Below are 5083 nucleotides of genomic sequence, written 5' to 3'. Positions count from 1 at the left end.
ATGATAATCGTTTATTATCCATGCTAGAATTGTATTGATAGGAAACTCAGATACATGTGTGGATACATAGACAACACCATGTCCCTAGTAAGCCTCTAGTTGACTAGCTCGTTAATCAATAGATGGTTACGGTTTCCTGACCATGGACATTGGATGTCGTTGATAACGGGATCACATCATTAGGAGAATGATGTGATGGACAAGACCCAATCCTAAGCCTAGCACAAGATCATGTAGTTCGTATGCTAAAGCTTTTCTAATGTCAAGTATCATTTCCTTAGACCATGAGATTGTGCAACTCCCGAATACCGTAGGAGTGCTTTGGGTGTGCCAAACGTCACAACGTAACTCGATGATATGATGGACCAGAGTTTGGACATGATTTACGTAGTTTGAAGATGTTGGATGCAATATTTTGTATGAACTTGTCAACTTTAATGTAATACTTGATACCTGATAGGCACCAGGGCACTAGAAAAGTAGACGGATTTATATTTTGTCATCTTGTTTCGGCCCAAGGGACTTGAATTTGTCTCTGTTATATGGTTCAAGTATTAGTTGATTCCACTTTCAGTTCCAGTTCAAATGATTAGGTGATTCTTTCATGTCGATCCTAGCAGAAATATCAGCAGCAAATACTCTTTCAATCTCAATAACACAATGACAGAATGTAAGAGGCAAGAATATGATGAAACCCACTTTTGTATTGATCTCAGCCAAGTACATGAGTGCACGAACGTGCTAGTCAGTCGTGGCTAACTAAATCCCTGAATAGGGAGATATGTTTACAATGTACAACATCACGGAACAACAACAATATATAGGGATGTTTCCAACAGACATATTTCTTACTGAACTGCCTTGATTTTGTGCCCTTTCTGCATCAGCTGATGGTGATGCTTATGTTGGAAATATGCCCTAGAGTCAATAATAAATTGATTATTATTATATTTCCTTGTTCATGATAATCGTTTATTATCCATGCTAGAATTGTATTGATAGGAAACTCAGATACATGTGTGGATACATAGACAACACCATGTCCCTAGTAAGCCTCTAGTTGACTAGCTCGTTAATCAATAGATGGTTACGGTTTCCTGACCATGGACATTGGATGTCGTTGATAACGGGATCACATCATTAGGAGAATGATGTGATGGACAAGACCCAATCCTAAGCCTAGCACAAGATCATGTAGTTCGTATGCTAAAGCTTTTCTAATGTCAAGTATCATTTCCTTAGACCATGAGATTGTGCAACTCCCGGATACCGTAGGAGTGCTTTGGGTGTGCCAAACGTCACAACGTAACTGGGTGGCTATAAAGGTACACTACGGGTATCTTTGAAAGTGTCTGTTGGGTTGGCACGAATCGAGATTGGGATTTGTCACTCCGTGTAAACGGAGAGGTATCTCTGGGCCCACTCGGTAGGACATCATCATAATGTGCACAATGTGACCAAGGGGTTGATCACGGGATGATGTGTTACGGAACGAGTAAAGAGACTTGCCGGTAACGAGATTGAACAAGGTATCGGTATACCGACGATCGAATCTCGGGCAAGTACCATACCGCTAGACAAAGGGAATTGTATACGGGATCGATTGAGTCCTTGACATCGTGGTTCATCCGATGAGATCATCGTGGAACATGTGGGAGCCAACATGGGTATCCAGATCCCGCTGTTGGTTATTGACCGGAGAACATCTCGGTCATGACTACATGTCTCCCGAACCCGTAGGGTCTACACACTTAAGGTTCGATGACGCTAGGGTTATAAAGGAAGTTTGTATGTGGTTACCGAATGTTGTTCGGAGTCCCGGATGAGATCCCGGACGTCACGAGGAGTTCCGGAATGGTTTGGAGGTAAAGATTTATATATGGGAAGTCCTGTTTTGGTCACCGGAAAAGTTTCGGGCGATATCGGTATTGTACCGGGACCACTGGGAGGGTCCCGGGGGTCCACCAAGTGGGGCCACCTGCCCCAGAAGGCTGCGTGGGCCATGTGTGGGAGGGGACCAGCCCCTAGGTGGGCTGGTGCGCCCCCCACAAGGTGCCAAGGCGCAAGGGAGAGTGGGAGGGGGCAAACCCTAGTCCAGATGGGCCTTAAGGCCCACCTAGTGGGCGCCTCCCCTCTCTCCCCCTCCTGGCCGCCGCCCCCTTTGCCATCTAGGGCTGGCCGCACCCCTTGGGGGTGGGAAACCCTAAAGGGGGCGCAGCCCTCCCTTTCCCCTATATATATGAGGCCTAGGGGCTGCCCATAACACGCGATTTGATCTCTCTTGGTGCAGCCCTGTCTCTCCTCCTCCTCCTCCTCTCCCGTAGGTGCTCGGCGAAGCCCTGCAGGATTGCCACGCTCCTCCACCACCATCATGCCGTTGTGCTGCTGTTGGATGGAGTCTTCCTCAACCTCTCCCTCTCTCCTTGCTGGATCAAGGCGGGGAGACGTCACCGGGCTGTACGTGTGTTGAACGCGGAGGTGCCGTCCGTTCGGCACTTGATCATCGGTGATCTGAATCACGACGAGTACGACTCCATCAACCCCGTTCACTTGAACGCTTCCGCTTAGCGATCTACAAGGGTATGTAGATGCACTCTCTTTCTACTCGTTGCTAGTCTCTCCATAGATAGATCTTGGTGACACGTAGGAAAATTTTGAATTTCTGCTACGTTCCCCAACAGTTGGGGCTCGGGGCGCTCTGCACTTGCCCCTTGGCTTCGCCTCCAAGCCAAGTCCAAGCGCGCCTTGGGCCCGAGGGCTACTATCGGCATCCTGGGAACGGCGGTCCCCAGACATGCCTGCCTGCAGCCCACGACGTGGCTCCGATAGCGGCCCATAAGGCCCATCTTCACCAGCAAACACTCTAGACCCTCGCGAGGGGCCGAGCCTCGCGAGGCAGACGACGTAAGACCTCCTCGGGGGCGGCCTCACCAGGCTGGCTCGCGAGGGGCGAAGAGATCAAGGGAAGGGGCACCTGATGAGTTTCCTGTGACGCAAGCCATGACGACCGGGGGCAGGCGGGCACCAACGTGCACAGTGTCCTCGTTTCCTCTTTGGTGCTAAAGAGGCAAGCGCAGGCGAGGAGTCCGAGGCATCAGCCAAAGGTTTCCATATCAGTGCAACAAGACCAAGACTAGCAGGACGGCAGGATGGAGGTCACCATGGAGCCCAGGACGGCGTCACCACCAGAGCCTTTGGCAGGCGAAGACCACCTTTAGTCAGGATAACTTGTACTAGTTGTCTCCCTTCAAATTTGGCCGCTGTGGCATCCCTTCCCTCCAGCATTTGGGAAGAGGACCAGGGCCTCTATAAATAGGGCTAGCCACCATAGGAGGAGAGGACGAACGGATCCGAGGCCATTCAGATCATCCTCATCCCCAACAACTCACCAAGCTCAAGAGCACCTATCCTTAGGAGGTTGTTCTTCCCTTGTAACTGTTCATCCTCAGCCCAAGAGGCAATCCACCACACCACACTGGAGTAGGGTATTACACCACATGGTGGCCCGAACTAGTATAAATCTTGTGTCCCTTTGTTGTGTGAGTTCGACGTGCTGAGTCTTGAGATCATGGTGAGGGAGAGTGCAAAGGGGGAGGAGAGATCTTTGTGCGCACCCCAGTGTTCGAACATCAAGGGTTTTGCCGGCACCGGAGAACATAGCTGCTTCGGAAGCAGCAAATGAACATGTCTAGATGAAGGAGTTCATATCCGACCTAGGTGTAATACCTAGTGCATCGGTTCCAATGAAAATCTTTTGTGACAATAGTGGGACAATTGCCTTGGCAAAGGAATCCATATTTCCCAAGAGAACGAAGCACATCAAGAGATGCTTCAATTCCATCTGCGATAAAGTCAAAGAGGGAGACATAGAGATTTGCAAGATACATACGGATCTTAATGTTGCAGACCCGTTGACTAAGCCTCTCTCACGAGCAAAACATGATCAGCACCAACACTCCATGGGTGTTAGAACCATTACTATGTATTCTAGATTATTGACTCTAGTGCAAGTGGCAGACTAAAGGAAATATGCCCTAGAGGCAACAATAAAGTTGTTATTTATATTTCCTTATATCATGATAAATGTTTATTATTCATGCTAGAATTGTATTAACCGGAAACTTAGTACATGTGTGAATACGTAGACAAACAGAGTGTCCCTAGTATGCCTCTACTTGACTAGCTCGTTAATCATAGATGGTTAAGTTTCCTAGCCATGGACATGTGTTGTCATTTGATGAACGAGAACACATCATTAGAGAATGATGTGATGGACAACACCCATCCGTTAGCTTAGCATAATGATCATTTAGTTTTACTGCTATTGCTTTCTTCGTGACTTATACATGTTCCTCGGACTATGAGATTATGCAACTCCCGAATACCGAAGGAACACCTTGTGTGCTATCAAATGTCACAACGTAACTAGGTGATTATAAAGATGCTCTGCATGCGTATCCGATGGTGTTTGCTGAGTTGGCATAGATCGAGATTACGATTTGTCACTCTGTGTATCAGAGAGGTATCTCTGGGCCCTCTCGGTAATGCACATCACTATGAGCCTTGCAAGCAATGTGACTAATGAGTTAGTTACGGGATGATGCATTACGGAATGAGTAAAGAGACTTGTCGGTGTCGAGATTGAACTAGATATGATGATACCAATGATCGAATCTCGGGCAAGTAACATACAGATGATAAAGGGAACAACGTATGTTGTTATGCGGTTTGAACGATAAAGATCTTTGTAGAATATGTAGGAACCAATATGAGCATCCAGCTATTGGTTACTGACTGCAGATATGTCTCGGTCATGTCTACATAGTTCTCGAACCCATAGGGTCTTCACGCTTAACATTCAATGACGATTTGTATTATGAGTTATGTGATTTGATGACCGAAGTTTGCTCGGAGCCCCGGATGAGATCACGAACATGACGAGGAGTCTTGAAATGGCCGAGGCATAAAGATTCATATATTGGAAGGTTGCATTTGTACATCGGAATGGTTCCGAGTGATTCGATCATTTTTCCAGAGTACCGGGAGGTTACCGGAACCCCCGGGAGAAGTATTGGGCCTAGTG

This window comes from Triticum aestivum, chromosome 2A, assembly GCF_018294505.1.
Source record: "Triticum aestivum cultivar Chinese Spring chromosome 2A, IWGSC CS RefSeq v2.1, whole genome shotgun sequence".
In the NCBI taxonomy this organism is placed as follows: domain Eukaryota; kingdom Viridiplantae; phylum Streptophyta; class Magnoliopsida; order Poales; family Poaceae; genus Triticum; species Triticum aestivum.
This window is presented reverse-complemented; position numbering follows the sequence as displayed.